The sequence below is a fragment of the Culex pipiens genome, chromosome 1, assembly GCF_016801865.2.
Source record: "Culex pipiens pallens isolate TS chromosome 1, TS_CPP_V2, whole genome shotgun sequence".
Taxonomy (NCBI): domain Eukaryota; kingdom Metazoa; phylum Arthropoda; class Insecta; order Diptera; family Culicidae; genus Culex; species Culex pipiens.
This window is the reverse complement of record NC_068937.1, coordinates 59,682,555-59,700,773: the sequence shown is the minus strand read 5'-3', so window position 1 is coordinate 59,700,773 and position 18,219 is coordinate 59,682,555. Positions and strand designations below refer to the sequence as shown.

The 18,219-nt window shown below is 39.0% G+C and overlaps 1 long non-coding RNA gene across 1 annotated transcript; it reads right to left on the bottom strand.

Annotated features, from left to right (window-relative positions):
* Window positions 1-14,446: 14,446 nt before the first annotated feature.
* Window positions 14,447-17,150, bottom strand: LOC120425031 (uncharacterized). Its single transcript, XR_005606465.2, has 4 exons — window positions 17,059-17,150; window positions 15,776-15,899; window positions 15,637-15,704; window positions 14,447-14,771 (listed from the first exon to the last, which is right to left on the bottom strand). It is a non-coding gene; the product is annotated as an uncharacterized LOC120425031 (long non-coding RNA).
* Between the last annotated feature and the right edge of the window lie 1,069 nt (window positions 17,151-18,219).

Genomic DNA, 18,219 nt, shown 5'->3' with positions numbered 1-18,219 from the left:
AATTATATCTTTATTGGAATCTACAGTATGGTATGACGCGTCATCCAAAAGCAATATCCAAATCGTAGCAAAAAGCAAACTTGTATTTATTTTTACTGAAACTTTCCGAAATTCAGCTCATTTGAGGGGACAAATCGAGATCACCTTTTAACAGAGTTCGGAAACTCACTCACGAGTTACTCAACCATGAGGAAAAACTAAGTTACATGCGAGTAAATTACTCAACACTCTCGGTGAGTGTGAGGGCCTTCCTCATTCACTCACAAAGAGGGCATTGAGGGCTCATGAGGGCTATTTTAGAAAACAAATTTCGAGATGTTACCCACAACCAGGGTTACCAGGTCTGAAGAGAAAAAAATCTGGCAAAAAATCTGGGAAAAATCTGGCAAGCCACTTTTCTCAAAGTAATAAGCAATTTTGTGTTCAAAAACAGTGTATTTTCACTTTTTATACATTATAGCTTCACAAAATAAACAAAATACGTCAATAAAACAATGTGTGGATGAAATAGAAAATTATTTTTTTCAAATTGGCACGCAAAAAATCTGGCAATGCCAGATTTATCTGGCAACCTGGCACCCCTGCCCACAACAACACGGCATTCTACTTTTGGTATGGCTGCCAACATCCACCCGCAGAAGCTGCCCCGGTCTGCGGCCTCCAATTTATCCTGTGGTAGGTCAATCCACAACGGATTTCGACCAGTCGCCCATCTTAAAATTATGAAAATAATTGCCCATCCGTCAGCCGCTGGACTTCGACAATCCAAGGTTTCTTTTGCAGCAATGAAAAAAAAAAAAAAATACCAGACAGACAACAACAAAATATATTTATGCCTAATTAATACCAACACAGAACCTTCGGATTTATAGACATCAACGCTACCTCGAATGTACAACTGATTAATAAAGACGTTTGATTTTGGATTGATAGGTTTATTGATTCTATAAATAACAAACTGTTGGAAACGGCCTACTCACGCCCTCATTTTACTCAAAAAGTCAAAGTAGTTATGTCACAGACATAACCGGAATGGCGTAGACTACGTAAAGTTATGAGATGTGGACATAGAGTTTTCCATATCTTAATTTTGAAGAATTAGCTAGATACTTGAAATACATTAACGGAATAAGATCGTAAATGGGAGATGGACCCCCCAACAAGACAGAACTTACACACTCCAGTCAACTCAATCGGACCGCAACTGCCATGTAACCTTCCTTTGAATTCGCGATTTTTTCGCGAACCGAATGAAAGTTTGGTAGCATAATGTGTGGGGAGAGAGAGGGGTTGGGGGGGAGCAGTCTCAGAAAGCTGTGCAAATCGTCACCCCCGAAGACCAAGACTAGTTCCTGAAAGGCATTTCACCGACTCATCACGGGTGGGACGAGAGACGGGGAGTGAGGCAACTCCGAAGAGTAGGGAAATCCTCACCCCCTACCACGAAAGATCCAAACGGTCCGGCCATCGAGAGGCAACTGGCTGACGGTGACGACGAGAAGGCGATGCGCGCTTTTTTGCAGTTCTGGTCCCTCTCTCTCTCCTGCTGCTGCTGCTCTGGGCTGAGCTTTCCTGCTGCTGCTGCCGGTCCGACGTCTGAGACGTGAATGATAGAATGGGCTGAGCGCGCGTTCTTATATATGATTTCAGTCCGCTACTTCCCTTCCTTTTTCGCGACCGACACTCGGTCGCGTTGCTCGGGTGATTTTCCTCTCAAAATAGGTACTTGACATTCCCGTCCGTGAGTGGGAAGCGCTCATTTTGCTTGCAAAATCTCTGCATTTTGAAAACATTTTAAAACATTGAGTTGTTACAATAGTAAAACTATTTTGCCAACATTGAAAATTTAATAGCAAATTGCTGAATAATTTTCGAATCGAATGAAACCAAAATCGTGCCGATTCGATTTGAGGGAAGGAAGATATAAGCGTTTGACGGATGACGCAATATTCCAGGGCCTTCGGCCCGGGTTTTTTGAAATGGCACCCCAGTACTTTCGACAAAGACGTAAGTCTACGTCAATATGACTAAATTTACTCAGCCCTCACACTCATGGTGAATATCGAGAGTGTTTGCTGTGAGGAAGCCTACTCGATTTGTGAATGTAAGTGGTTTGCCGAACTCTGCTTTTTAAAGTGTTTTCTACTGTTCGATGTGATATCAACCACTTTCTAAAGAATAATGGCAATCTTCGCATGTTCGTATGTTTAGTCCTATTTCCATCGAATTTGCCGATTTTCTCTTAGGCTGGTACAAATATTTTTAAAAGTTTTTGTCACCCCCCCCCCCCCCCTTCAAAATTGGCCCGAAAAATCAGGGGGCAAAAAAAATATGTTTACAATAAACTTCAAAATTTCAATGAAAATTCAAGTGCAACCAGCTGAAATCAAATTAAAATACATTCTCCTGCGTTTAAAATCGTTTTTAGCATGTTTGGGTTTATTAAAAAATCTTAAGATTTTTTAAAAAATTTCGATGCAAAATCTTTTTTTTCGATACAATTTTTGTTTTTGTCAGATCTTAGATTTTTTGAAAACTAATGATTGCAAAACAACTGAACTATTGTAAAATGCATTTTAAAACACTTTTTTCATTTAAATGTGAAGACTATGGCTTGTTATTTAATTTTTTTATTTTTTTTATTTTTTTTGCCCCCCCCCTTGACCTCGGCCAGGGCCGAGGGACAAAAGCTTTTTTAAATATTTGCATCGGCCTTAGGGGAGAGTGGGGAGACTTGATCCCCTTTTTTTGTATCGCACGTAACTCTGTCAATTTCTCCAAAACTATAAACTTTTTGCATGAATTGAAAGCTTAAACATTCATCTATGTTTGGCTAATAAGGGTATTTCATCAGATGAACTCTTCGAATCATGCCAAGCGTTTTAAAAAAATATTTTAAACCGGCATTTTAAAAATGTTAGGGGTAACTTGATCCCCCTTTCAACATTTTGAAGAAATCTTAAGCAAAATGTTTCTTATTCATCCAAACTTTTAATTTTCTATAAGTTACAGCAATTTCACATAAAACCTGTACGTTTGTGTTCAAAATATAACAAGTTTAGTATGTAAAATATTTAAAAACTTAAAATATTATTTTTTAGACCAAAATTAACCATGTTTACAAAAGCTGGAAATTTTTGTTTACAAAACTTTTCAAAAAAAGTTCAAACTGCAGTAAGTTATGTGCAACTATACTAAAGGAAACTATGTATGAAAACCCAGCCCAATTAAATAATCTTGAGGCTGATTCCAGTGACTGTAAAAATGCAGGGATCGAGTCTCCCTAAACGCACTTTTTTAAACAATTGATTGTAAAAATAGTATAACGATAATTTTAACATCAAATGCGTAAGGGTTTTGGAGTTGATAAGTATATCAAACAATTCATGCATGACAAATATTTTTTTGAATAATTTTTGAGTGTTTTCTATACATATTAGGGTGGGTACGGATTTTGAAAAGTTCTCAGATCAAGTTCTGGTGTGGTTCCCCTTGTAGGGCATACCCATTGGGACTCTCACGCCAAATTTTAACTCATTTTGTTGAAAACTGGCTTGTCTCAAGCGGTTTCAAGTTTACATAGAAATTACTATGGGAAATTTTGAATTTTCGTTCATTCGCTCCTACAGGCCTGGGGAAAACATGTAGAAACTTCTAGGATGGCCAGAAATGAGCGGAATCGTCTAAAGAACAACTTTCCCTAAGAGATCAGGTCGATTCGTTCAACCCCCATCGAGCTCAATGGCAATACATCCGGGGTTTTCGGAACCAACGGTTTCCCCCAGAAAAGCATCAAATTTTCCTTAGCATGCTATGAATGCTAGATGAACACCGCGACGCCACATGTCAAACAGCTACCACGTGCACTAGCATCGCCTATAAAATATTACTTTTTATTACTTTTTGAACTATAGAATTATCATTTATGGTGATCCTGATACTATTTAGCTGTATTCTAAATCTCCAAATAAGAAAAAAAAACTGTTGTGGTGCAAATTGTACAATCACGTGGTAGCTGTTTGACATGTGGTGTTGCGGTGTTCATCAACCATTCATAGCATGCTAAGGAAAATTTGATGCTTTTCTAAGGAAAACCGTTGGTTCCGAAAACCCCGGATGTATTGCCGTTGAGCTCGATGGGGGTTGAACGAATCGACCTGGTCTCTTAGGGAAAGTTGTTCTTCAGACGATTCCGCTCATTTCTGGCCATCCTAGAAGTTTCTACATGTTTTCCCCAGGCCTGTAGGAGCGAATGAACGAAAATTCAAAATTTCCCATAGTAATTTCTATGTAAACTTGAAACCGCTTGAGACAAGCCAGTTTTCAACCAAATGAGCTGAAATTTGGCGTGAGAGTCCCTATGGGTATGACCTACAAGGGGAACCACACCAGAACTTGATCTGAGAACTTTAAAAATTCGTAACCACCCTAATACATATCAAAACAAAGAAAAAAAGATCTCTTGGAAGTTTTTTGCAGCTCGTTTTAGAAAAATGTGTGTAACTCAATCTAAACATTTTTTAATTTTTTGCTTTGTTTTCTACAATGAGTTTTAGTTAATTTCGCACAACTTTCTAGAACAAAGTTAATTGTTTTACCCACATGCTGACGAGATACAGGCTTGGGATCAAGTGTCCCCGAGGATCAAGTCTCCCCACTCTCCCCTATATATAACCAGCAAAAACCGTAAGAACCATGAGCGACCATCCATAAACCACGTGGACACTTTTTTGGGAATCCGTTACCCCCCCGCCCCCTCGTGGACAATTGTTCATACAAAAAAAAACTTTTTTGTATGGATCGTGGACAATCGCCATACCCCCCACCCCCCTCCAAGTATCCACGTGGTTTATGGATGGTCCCTGAGCAATGTTGTAATTTTTTACATGAAATGTAGTTCAGATCAGATCGTGATATCTTGACACACCGATGCCTCTGTGCTCTCTTATGTTAACTAGAAAGGAAAACCAGCAAGCTTAGTTCAAGAGAGCACACAGGCATCGACACACTGCAAATGTGTAGCTTTTAGCTTTTTGAAAAGGTCGTATGCGCATCGGACATAAATTACAAAAATCAAAACTTTTTTCAGTTTTTTTTTTCCTTTAAAAAGAGTTTTTTTTCTTTTTTTTAAACTTCATTATCCCGGTACGAGAATTGAACTCACGACCTCTGGATTAGAAACCCAGCACGCCGCTAGTCGAAACCCATCCCCTACCGGTCAGTATTCCCAGTGAGCATATTAACTCTTTTAAGGGATCTGACTTTGCCGAGCCAGACGGGAATCGAACCCATCACCTTCCGCTTACAAGGCGAAACCCGTAACCTTACGGCCACGGAAGCTCGGCCAGTTACGTTTTATCCTCTGGCGGGGACTTCAGGAAACTGCATGCGTGTCAGATCCCTGTAGCTTTTGCTTGATTGGTTTATACGTTTGACATAGGAAGTAAGATAAGAATCAGTTATTGGCTTAACTGCTTTAAAAAACTCATATATCCTAAAAAATATATAAGTTACGGAAATTGCTTTCCGCATAATTGATCGACGCCACCAACATCGTCAGCACAGCCGACAACAGTTACCCAAACTGCGAACAAAGCTAAACTTCGTTTACCTCGCCGCGATTAAAGCAAGTAGCTCGATTAATGCTCAGTAAGCAAAACCTTAGTACCTCATGTGTGAAGCTCTAGGGGACTTTTCGATTACAATAAAATCAGAACATTTTGGACAGTCTAACTAACCACATCGGCGTTATTAATTATGAGAAAACCACCATTTCATCATGGACGTTCTATAACTTATATTTTTTCTTATTTTGTAAACTGTCTTTCGAATCGTACCACAACAAAAAAAAAAAATAAATAAAAAAATGAGCAGAAATCAGCTCATAAACAAAACAGAATCTGTTTTCTCGCATCTCCACTTCAAACATTGTAGCGTGACAATACGATTCCCTCGAACAAGAAACACTGTTGGATTACTTGTTTTTACCATATCGTTGTATTTGAGCATAATTTTAGTTTCATTTGACCCAATGTCACCCCCTCTATGGGGTGAGATTGGGTTAATTTTCAAACTATTGGCATTTAAGGTAGTGTTCATCAAAATCCACTATATTTTGGGAAAATGTTAGTAAACTATCTAAGAACATATTATTTAAATTGTTTTTGTTATTAAGAAATTACGTGAGGTGTATCATTTTTTGACCCATAGTCACCCCCACTGACGGTATGCTAAAAAAATATAAAAATTGATATTGACATTTGAATGAAAAAAAGTGTTTTAAAATGCGCCGAAAAAAAAAACATTTTGCGGTGCGTACATTGGAATTCCACAAAAATTTAAAATATTTTAGATCGATCAGACATGCTAAGTATGATTTAAAACGCGGAAAATGCATTTAAAATTGTTTTCAGTTGATTAGATATATGTTTCCTTTTAAATTTTAATGTTTTATGGATTGGCCCCCTGATTTGGACAGAGTCGGCTTTTGTAATATTTTTTATTGGCTAATAGTAATTAAATCTAAAGTGATGCAGATCAAAATGTGTGAATTTAAATTCAGAAAAACTAAAAATATGTAGTCCTGTGAAATGAATCTGTCAAAAAAGTGCATGATATCATCTGTCTTGAGTGAGGGACAAAAAAAAACAACTCAGCCTTGAAATTGATTACAGTTTATTGACGCATACCCTAGTTGTAACCCTCAAAATAAAAGTAAAGAAAAAAAACGGACTTAACGAAACGACATACTTTCCTCACTCTGCTGCGTCCAAAGCCGTCGAGCAGATGAGCTAAATGGCCGGCTTCTTTGGGAACGTAATGGAAGGGATAAGAAGCTCGTCTCTCGTATAATATGCGGAAAAGTAGATCTCGATTAGCTTGAGATAAATTTGCAAAGCAGTTTATTTCACGCTTCTTTAAACACCGATTTACTCACGCCGGCAAGGAAGGCGTGATGTCCCTTTTCGCGTCCACGCAGATGGTTGGAAGATTTTTTGTTTGTTTGAATGAATTTGTAAAAGCGGTGAATGCTTTCGGGTTACTGTATTTTTAGTATTTTAGCAGCATAAAAAATACAACTAAATTGTCAAGGAAGTTGTGAAGTTATGATGTTATTCGGTCTATTCTATAGTTTTAATTATCTTTGGGACATTCATGTGAACATCGGCAGTTATAAAGCAGACAAAAGCAAAAACAATAAAAATGCTACATGAACGAAGGGTCACTGGATAGATGTACAGTAGTTGTTCGGTAACTGGGCGTTGTTTAACTGGGCGCTCGATAACTGGTCCGTAGTCCAGTTAAAAAGCAGACAAACGTCAAAAACCAAAGCAAACCGAAATCATCCGTTGGATGCAAAAATCATGTTTAATGAATAAAAAAAAATATATATATATATTTCAAACTTTAATGTAATTTAAAGTCACAATTGAAGAAATGTGAAAAGTAATCATTGTAAACTATTTCAGTAACTTTCATTTTTATATTTCATATAGAAAATATTATGCATCGGTAGTCCCCTCGTTATTTTTTGTTCAGCCCAGTTACCGAACAAGTACTGTATCATCAAATCCAACAAATAAAGAAAACATTTTCAAGTTTTCACAAATTGTCATGCCACATTCAAAGAAAATTTACAGGATTTGCTCTAGAAATATTTTGAGTTTCTTTAATTTTCCTATGCTGTTATTTTTTAAACTTTGGCATCCCCTGGATGTCTTTGATCACATTTAGCCATTTGGCGAGCAGGATTCGGTAACTGAGTCATCAGGGTGGTTTGAGCTAAAAAATCACCGATTGTGATTGGACACTAGGGTGCCCAGAATATGGGACTTTTTTTAAAACATCGCTTGACCTTGACCTATTTTAGGACTCTGGGCCAAATATGAGCAAAATCGGTCATCATTTACCCATTGATAATCGGAGGTGAAGTTTGTATAGAAAAAATCGAAAAAAATGTATGGAAACCCCAATTTTCTTACTGTTTGGTCTGCATGGTGCGCTACTTCCATCCAAATATTCCCAAAAGTGAGATTCTTATTGAAAATTTAATGCTCTACAACTTTGGAGCAGGGGGTCATTTTTACTGGGCATCCTATTGGACACTCAACAATATTTTGACAGAATAAACGTGTATTGAAAAGAAAATCTGAATAGATAAATAATATTTTCAAAAGAGTCAGGTTGGGATCGATTGGTTGATTCTCCGATTTGCGTAAACTTTTTTACATAATGATTTTTTTTTATTTTGCATTAATTTTTCACACTATTTTCATGCGTTAGAAGAAGAAGCTAAGTTGGTAGATGAGATTTCGGGCATGATAATTGAGGTCGCTGAGAATTGAGAGTTGTATATTCTCACAACCCTGCTTAGAATGAATTGATACAAATATAGGTTTCAGACACCTCTTCAAAAGTACTGCATGCTTTGGTAAAATGCAAAACGTACAAATTTGCACGTTCAATCTCAAATGGCGTGTTATTAATCCACATCGTAAATATTGTGCAATTAATTATCACATATTTACCCACCTGCCAATATTAGCATTTGGTGTAATTTGCGCGCGCTGTTTTACCCATCATCCGTGCATAATAATAACTATTTTGAATTTTGCAGTAAAATTCGACCAGCCGAAATCTATTATTCATACTGACTAATGGTTTGCAGGCTGGCCTTAGGCCCGGGGTCACCGTAATTGTACGGGCAATTATTTGAATTTTAAACGACCACATATGTTGTGATAAAAGTGAATTGCGCTAATTTACATCACGTTTCACACCGCCACCGGTGAGGAGGAGGAGGACGATTGTAATTTCCCTAAAACTGCCAAAACCATTCGACATTTAGCGAGGAGACTGAGTTGAACTCAACCACGTGTAGTCAGCGATTGGTGGTCGTTGGTCCGTTGTCGCATCAATGCGGATCGTTACGAACCGTGGCGCGTAATTAAATTAGGTTCACTTCTATGGCTCATTTGGACCGCACAGCACAGAGGACACTGTACCGATCAACCGTTCGATGCTCTTCCGTCCGCGGACACTGGCCTGGTCTGAGCCGTGCCCTTTTGTCGGGGACATACCAACCAGGGAGCACATCTCTGCCGTTTTACGGCGATATGATGTATACGCCATTTTGGACATTTTCAATTTTATTGTACAGTCTGATAAAGAATCTTAAAAGCTACCTCCTGACGAAAGAATTTTTCAAAAAACTGCTCTGGGGCTAATTTTATTAAGCAAACAAACTATGATGTATACGCCAATTTTACTCATCATGATGTATGTATACATTGAGAATTGATAGAAGTCAAATTCAATACTGTTTGAATGTTGATTTGAGGTTTTGGGACCAAATCAAGACTGGGCAATATTTTATTACATTATTTCGATTTAATTCTTAAGGGGACGTCCATTAGGCATCATCCATAAAGTACGTCACGATCTGAGGGAAGAGGGGGGTTTTGAGCAAGCGTGACGTTGCGTGTTAAAAGCATAAGGAAATCGTGACAAAGGGGGGAGTAAATTTTGGCTGATTTTAATGTGACGTACTTAATGGATGACACCTTATCCACATCCACGTAGACACTTTTTTGAAAATTCTAGACCCTCCCACCTCCCTTGCGGACAATTGTACATCCAAAAAATGTGTTTATAGAGCGTAGACAATCGCTAAGGGAGCGTTCTTTTATTACGTAACGCAAAAAATCGGATTTTAGACCCCCCCCCTTCGTAAAAAAATTTCCATACAAATTTAAAAAAATGTATGGAGCGTAACACGGCCTCCGACCCCCACCCCCTTCCCCCCAACTGCGTTACGTAATAAAAGAACGCTCCCTAATACCCCCCCCCCCCCTTAAGTATCCACGTGGACAATGCATTACGGGATCCGCTCAGCTTTCAAAATAGCTGGCACAAAAAATAAAGCCAGCTTTGATCGAGCAATGTATACATACATCATTGGGCAGTAAAAGTAGTGATTTTTTATTGCTATTTTTTCGGCCAAATGATGTTTGTGGTTTAAAATCGTAGAGAATAGGAAAAAACAAGAAATTTTGTAGGGGCCACATTTTTATTGTACTTTTTAACTGTTTCTACAGAGCAGACCTTAAATTGATCATTTTAAATTGAAAAAATGAACAAAAACAGAAAATCGTGTCTACAGCAAAATCACCTCAATGGCGTATACATCATATCGCCGTAAAACGGCAGATCTGCACATGATTCCTATCAATTTAACAGCTATTTACCGCTTTAATTGCGTTATAAATTCCGCATATCTGGCCTCGACAAAAATGAAAACGGCCTCGGAACCCAGTGTAAATAATAGAGACATCAACTTTATCTGCAGAGGGAAAGGGAAACGGAGATGAGCGACCCTATTTATGTACACTGCCAGTGGCCAGGCGAACAACAGCCTGGGGTCCATTGATACAGCGTGAAAATATTTGATCAGAGGTTAATAATGTGCGCATCCGGTGTAATTTTGCACGCTCAATGTGCAATCGGGGCTGCTGGGGACTGGTTTTTTATATGTTTTATGTTGTGTGATGATGGGAAACGTTATCAGCGCGAGTTTGTTACGTTTTTTTTTTGTCTCGGCCAGTGCAGACTATTGTATGAGAATTAATAATTACATGACCATTTTTTTTTTGTATAAAAGCTGTTTATAAAAGCTATTGAACTTAATTTTTGATCCTAAATGCACTTTTGCCCAAAAAAATCTGTTGTTTGTTTCTGATTTTTTGTTTGGTTTGTGAAATAAATAAATAAAATGAATAAAGCAATAAACATTTAATTTACCCAAACGAAACAATGTTTTTCTACTGTCAATTGAGGTTTTCGCTTTTATGCAGATAGCTGATTTTTTTTATAATCCTAATCTTAAGCTCCAGTTAAGTGTTTGTCAAATTGTGAAGGAAAATAAGAAACACATTAAAACTCTGACGTAGTTATTAAGGAGTGAAGAATCTTCATGTATCAAGAGTTGCTTATCTCAAATTTATATATTATCAAGTTCGGTGACGAGGACACTTTTTTTAGGAAATCTCAACCCCCCTATTCAGACAAGGGCCGAATTGTTTTTTCAAAAGTTTGTATGGAGAATTAGTGTGGTTTGGTTGAACACAAATATTTTGTTCAAAAATGTATCGTATTGAACCAATTTTACAATGTGAGTTAAAAAGTTAATTTTGCTCAGACATTTTTGGAAAGTGTTACAATACGTTAAAATCGACGAAAGTAGAAAACTGTAATAATGTGGCGTCGTGCTTTTCATCAAGCCATAATAGCCAGCTTGGGAAATTAAGGGCATTCCCTACAAGGGACAACTCCATGTCTGATTCTTAAAACTATAGTTCTTGGGAATATTATATATATCACCGAAAAAAACGAAAAACGAAACTATTGGCACTACGCCCCCCGGGGCATGGCCTTCCTCTAACGTGGGATTTCTGCTCCAGCGCCTCTGACGAGACAGGAGAAAACGGGACCGACGTTTTACTTCACCATCCGATAGAAGCTCAGTGGATAAGGCGGGAATCGAACCCGCGTCTCATAGCATCATCGGGATCGGCAGCCGAAGCCGCTACCCCTGCGCCACGAAACCCATCTATATATATCACCACAACATTCCAATAATTGGTCGCAGTGGTTTTAAGGCTCTACAGAAAAAAATATATTAATATAAATGGAGTTTACCGCAACGAACAATGAAATACAAATTCTTTGCCAAAATTTCTGGAAGTAGTGATAATCTTAGATTAATTTGCAAATAAATTTTTATTTTTATTTTCAATATAATAAATGAGTTTCGAACAATATTTTATATTTTTTTCAAACAATGTATTTGATTAAATTAAATTATTTTTATTTGGTCTGTAACGTTTTAAAATTTAAAGTCCTCATGAATCATAGCTTTGTTTGTGACTACATCACACCAAATACTGTTTCTTGATGCTCTGACACAAAACTTTTTAACTCTTTCAAATTGTAAGCAAAACTGTCCCCGATGACATATCAAGAGTTCCCGACTTTTTCCTCAGTTTGTAAATGTGTGCTTGTTTGGTCCATTCTGGCCAAGTTTTCCACCCTCCTTTGCCACCTTTGAGAAGGAGCATCTTCGTCACACTCCGTTTTGTTCGATGACACAATCTGTTGAATTTTGGGTCTCGGTTCAGCAGAGTGGGAGCAAGTATGGTGAGCTTAAGGGAGGCATCTGAATGAATAAATAAACATCCCGATACACCATGTGAATTAGACTTTTCGCAGAGAGAAGTTTTCTCTTTTTTTCCGCTTCTGAATGTGCCAACATCATCGAATGCCGCAAAGTTTAAGGCGCCAAAGCTGGGAGTTTTCTCGATGTTTTGAGAAAGATTTTCACATATCCTTCGCCAACAGAGTTGTGGGCTCATGTGGCACAAATGGAGAAATGATGATACCGGGACGGTTGTTGTACAGCGATACAACGGCCGTGCGTGGTGTCCTCTGCTCGGGGGACCAAGTCCAAAGTAAACATTATTTTCTATCGACAATCGGGCACATTGCCGCAGAAATGTTGAATGAAGGCTGCGCTGCAGTGTTGGCTTTACTGTGTAGTTGGAGAGCTGAAGAGAAAAAAATAAATTTATTTCAAATAAGCCAAACGAATCAATCTTGAATTGATTGATTGCTTTGCATGGAGCGATGGTTTGAAAGTTTCATCAATAGTTTGGAAACATGTTGAATTTTGGTTGTATTTTAACACGATGAGTTAGAAATACCGTTAGTGGGGGTGACTATGGGTCAAAAAACGATACACCTCTCGTATTTTCTTAATAACAAAAACAATTTAAATAACATTGAAAATCTGTAACCAGTGGTTAGGTTAGCTTCAAGAGTGATGAGACTGTTGTTCCGCGACGCGTAAATTAGCATGCCGAAAGGGAACCCTGCGAAAGCTGGAGAGCGGAACATCCCCACTCGAGTAGCGGTCCAACGCCAATGGACGCTACCAACGCTGCACGCTGGAATAGTTGCGCTAGTCACCACCAGAAAGCGCCACGAGAAGGACAATGGATTCGCTAGGGCGAAATAGGATGAGAATGGGGCGAAACGGGAAGGATGGATGAGGTTGAGGATCGCTGGAGAATCTGCGCCATTGGATCGGTCACTTGCCTGGTGATTTAAGAAGTGGACGGTCGAACCAGCTACGTTCGCCGTCAAGTGAGAGTGAAGTGGAACCGGTGCGGAAGACCGGAAGAAAAGGGTCCGTCGATCGGAAGATCCGGACGAGCTGCAGGAGTACCTGCGTAGAAACTGGACATCCAGGTAAAGGACGATTCCACTTTAACCCCGAAACAGCCAACCCATCTCCATCCCGCCATCTTCTAACGCTGCCCCATTGTGCCCTACAGACCCCTCGGTGTGTACGCTTCGCGTACTGGCCGGCAAGCCCAACCCTGGGTGCCGGAAGCCCGTGTGACCCACACGACACCCGCAGTGTCCCCTACGGCGATCGTCACGCCAGACGATCGTAGCTTTACACCGTTCCGGTGTGGGAACTGCCGGTCGCGACGCCGCCATCTTGTTCCGAGGAACATCCCTGTCGCGACCATAACCGCCACCGAATCTGCCAACCGTTACAACCCGTCGACGCCGGAAACCAGGCAATCCGGTGGACTTGTCCACCGAAGTCCTGGGTCCGTCAACAAACCCAGGAGCGTCGAGGCAGAAGGCGAGGAGAGGGTCCGAGTACGAGCTGAAGCAGCTGACCGTCAAGCACGAGCGAAGAGCAGAAGAAGGCGTTCCGCTCCGGTGGAGTGTGTCCCGGATGCGTGGAGGCGACAACGACGGCGAGTAGCAGAAGCCGGCGAGAACGAGCAGCGGCAGCAGTGACAGTTCCGGAAAGGGGCCCCAAGGAAGAAGGAAGAAGAGGACGTGTGAGGTAGGACTAGGATAAGGAAGTGGGAAGGACAAGGAAGTGCAGCTTGAGTCTGCCGAAATAAACTGTCACGCGAGTACCGGAATAAAGTGGGTGTTTTGTTTCAAAGGTATAAGCAGGTGTTTCCCTTTTGTGCCGAATTCGGATTAACAGGCCGACCCTGAGGTATTTTAATAAGGGAGGTCTCATCATTGCTGGAGTTAGCCAGCCATTTGTTATACTTGGCGCCCAACTAGAAATAGTTTAACTAATTCGTGCATGGGAATATCTGTGAATTGTGAGCATGATGCCCACTTCTCTGGGAAAACGCCCATTATTCAAGTTCAGGACTTGACCAAACATCAAAATACAAACAGAAGAACAACTAATACTTGGATATTTAGGTCCTTTGGAGGGGTCTTGGATGTCTATGTGAGGAGGAACGACCACCAGACATTGACATAGTAATTGGTCGAAGATTTCATTGATAAATTTACAAAATTCCAGAATGGCTTTCGTATCAGTGGAGTGTGGTTTCCTTCGTAAGTGTTGAATGAAAAGACCAGGCAAAACAAATCGTTTATTTTCCCTACAGTCTGTGCGAGTTCACAAGCTTAGCCCTAGTAATTATACAATTTCAAATCAGCTCATTTAGGTATCGAGCGTGAACAAATTCTAGGTTATCAAATTATTTTCGACGTGCAAAACCGTTTTACTAGGTAGTTCTTTACAATTTTATCCAATTTTTATTGGAATTCCATTCCAAATCTGGACTTGTGTTCCGGTGGGATGATGACAACATGACCGCTTTGGGTAGTGAACTCCACAGTACTTTGTAGTCCATTTCGCTGAATTTTGCGATGATAAATAACATCTAAAAAAGAAAAGTATTTGATTTAATAAACAGTGTTTTTGTACGAAATGGTTTAGTGTTGTGAATGTTTTAGATCTTGTGATCAAATTTATTGAAAGGATTTTAATTTGAGTGTTTGAGTGATGAGTGATATTTGAATGAAAGAATGATGAATGAATGATGTACTAGAATGGTGAACTGTTTCACCAATTTTCCAACCCAATTACCCCTTGAGAGAATCAGAAAAAGAGCAAATCAGCAAAAGAATATGAAATTGAAAAAATGAGAGATAAATCTGAAACAAGAGTTGATAATTGAAGTAAATTGCGAGAGCTTTCAATCAAAGAGAGCGTTTAGGGAGAAAGTTTATGTTGTAGTGAGAGTCGCTACGAGTATGAGAGAGTTAGTGGTAGGTTTCTGCATGACAAATGAAAGTTTGTTGTGTATGAGACTTGTTTTTAACCCAAGAACAAAATTTTAGAAAATCTGTTTTCTTTTTATTAAGATTTCCTAGACTTTTCTAGTACCTGTTCAAATTTGGAGTTAATGTTGTGAAGAGATAGGAGTTTATGTTGGTCGAGTTGGCCATGTGTTTTCTCTTGGTGAGAAGAAATGTTGATACTCGGAGAGGCAGAGTATTGCAGTACTAGTTCACCTAAGTTAGTCCTCAAACAAGATTTTTAGATCGTTTTGGGTCTCTTGTGTGTGTAGTTAACTACTCTGAGAATCGATGAAGTTAAAAGTTCATCATTCGTCGAATTTTCAGATGTAGTGGACATGCAAACACAGAGACACCATTGATCGTAATGTGGTACTAGTCTAGGAAGACGATGAAGATCGTTTGTGTTTGTGAAGTTTGTGAAGTGTTTGTAGATGTAAATCTTACCTGTGTGTGAGATGTTTTGAGGACGATGTTCCTTTGTTAGGGTGGTGCGTTGTTACGGCCAATTTACCCTGAAAGAAGAGATGGAATTAGTTGAGCTGCTTTTGGTTAGATCGAGCAGTACAGTTTGGCAAATAGTTACCTTCTGTTAAATGTTCTTTAAGAAGTACTATTTCGTCCATTCAAGTACGCCAATGCTCATCCCTGGCCAAAGTAGTTGTGACTAAGTTCCAGTCCTTCGTAATATGCCACGTAGTTTGGTGAACCTGCAGGAGAAATGTTTATTAGTGTCGTAGGACATAGTTACAGCTGTTATGCTGAATTTGGATCCAGAAAGTAGAAGTTTTGAGCCTGCTCACACAACATCTGACGAGATGGTGAGACAGAGTTCGGTAATGTTACGGTAGATACAACAGCGTGCATGATCGTTAACAATATGTTTGATCGTGTATTGCGTTTAAGTTGGTCTAGCCTGTAAAATGTGGGAGTAGTTGTGCCTCGAGTTAGGGCAACTTTTAGAGCAGTTTGGCTCGATGTTATTTGGTGGATTTTGGTTCAAGAGAGTCGTATCTGTAAACATCTCTTCTAGATACACTCACACTGTTCCAATTATCGCTAATACCAAAGAAAATGCGTGGGAGAAAGGTAGTTTACTCCTAATCACCTGTAGTTGTGAGGAGTTTGTACAAATCTTGTAAAAAAGTTGAATTGAATGTTAATTTATTTGAATTTTAGTTTGTTGCATGATTATTTATTGATTTGTACTGTTTTGTCCAAAAATTTAGTCGATTTTCTACCTTCCACCATAAATAGTGAATGAAAGCATAAAAGCATAAATAGAAATCACAGAACCCACATAATTTGCCTTCAGCATAATGACTTGGAATACATAGAAAGTATCTGAATATCATGTGTCTCGGGAAAGTAACCAAAATCATGAAACATAATAATCAATATCAATCACAACATAATTAAAGCACCAATAAAATCCAATCATCAATTTTCACAATTAGGTTTGAGGTTATGATTTTTTTTGTTCACTGTATTTGATGAACTACTTGATAAAAATGAATGAGATTCATTCACCAGCGAGTACTTGACCAGCATGTTGGTACCTCATGATTTGGAGAGTACTTGCTTCGCAATTTCTCAACTTTTTTACCAAATATTTCATCGATACTGGGTCTCGTGGCGCAGGGGTAGCGGCTTCGGCTGCCGATCCCGATGATGCTATGAGACGCGGGTTCGATTCCCGCCTTATCCACTGAGCTTCTATCGGATGGTGAAGTAAAACGTCGGTCCCGGTTTCTCCTGTCTCGTCAGAGGCGCTGGAGCAGAAATCCCACGTTAGAGGAAGGCCATGCCCCGGGGGGCGTAGTGCCAATAGTTTCGTTTTTTTTTTTTTTTTTTTTCATCGATACTTACCATTCCATTTATTCATGCCTCATTCCCACATATAAACCATCTTTGACAGAGTGTGACAGATTCATTTGACAGTTCGTAAGTTTCCCGAACAGTGATAACACATACAATTAAACAGTTTATATCAATTTATCGGAAAAGGCAGTACTAGATCGAGGTTTGATAAGAGCTTGCGTACAATGTTGCATGAAAGTGCTGATGCACAAATTTAATTTTCAGTTAAAATATGGAAATTATTGGCAAATTTTGTAAATATTATGCCGATTGTTAATTTATTTTATTTTTGTAATTATTTATTATTTTAATTTGTTGTTTGTTGTTGTCTTAAAATTTGCATGAAGATTACAAACAATTTTTGCACACAATCGTGAGAGCCATACACACACTGATACGAATGGTAATGATAACGAAGTAGAGTGGAAAAGGAGATCTTCGACACTCGCGCGTGTTGATGTATATCAACCGTCACTTGGTGTGACTCGGTACGATTGTAAAAGAATTTATTGTGTAAATAATTATTCTGGAATTTGATTTTCTGAATTTTGTAAATATTTTGCATGCTGTAATAATGTAGAAATTGCATGCTTGTTTGAATTTTAATTTGTAAATATTTATTTTGTTTGACTTGTACATATATTTTTGTAATTTAAATGTTGTCAATGTCGGTTAATGTATCAGGATTGGAGTTCGCTGGAGACCGGAGTTGAAATATACGTTGATGGTCAGTAACAGGTTACGGCCTTGAAACTGAGAGGAGTCGACTTAGGTTGACGATGATAACTTATGACCCCGACCCATAATTCCTGATATAAGTGTTGTCAACTTGTGTATGCAGACTTGACTTAGTACTGAGGTCTAAATATTCAACTATTTCCGGTTACTTTGAGTTAAAACACAGATGTGCAGTCATTTTTTGTTCTTGTTTCGTGGTTCAGAGGTAAGCTAGTGTTCGCAGTTTACAGTGAATAATATAAAATGAATATTCGTTCTAGTGTTTTCCAAAAAAAATATTAGTTCTAATATTTTTTTTACCCGAGCGAGGGGAGAGTGTAACCAGTGGTTAGGTTAGCTTCAAGAGTGGTGAGACTGTTGTTCCGCGACGCGTAAATTAGCATGCCGAAAGGGAACCCTGTGAAAGCTGGAGAGCGGAACATCCCCACTCGA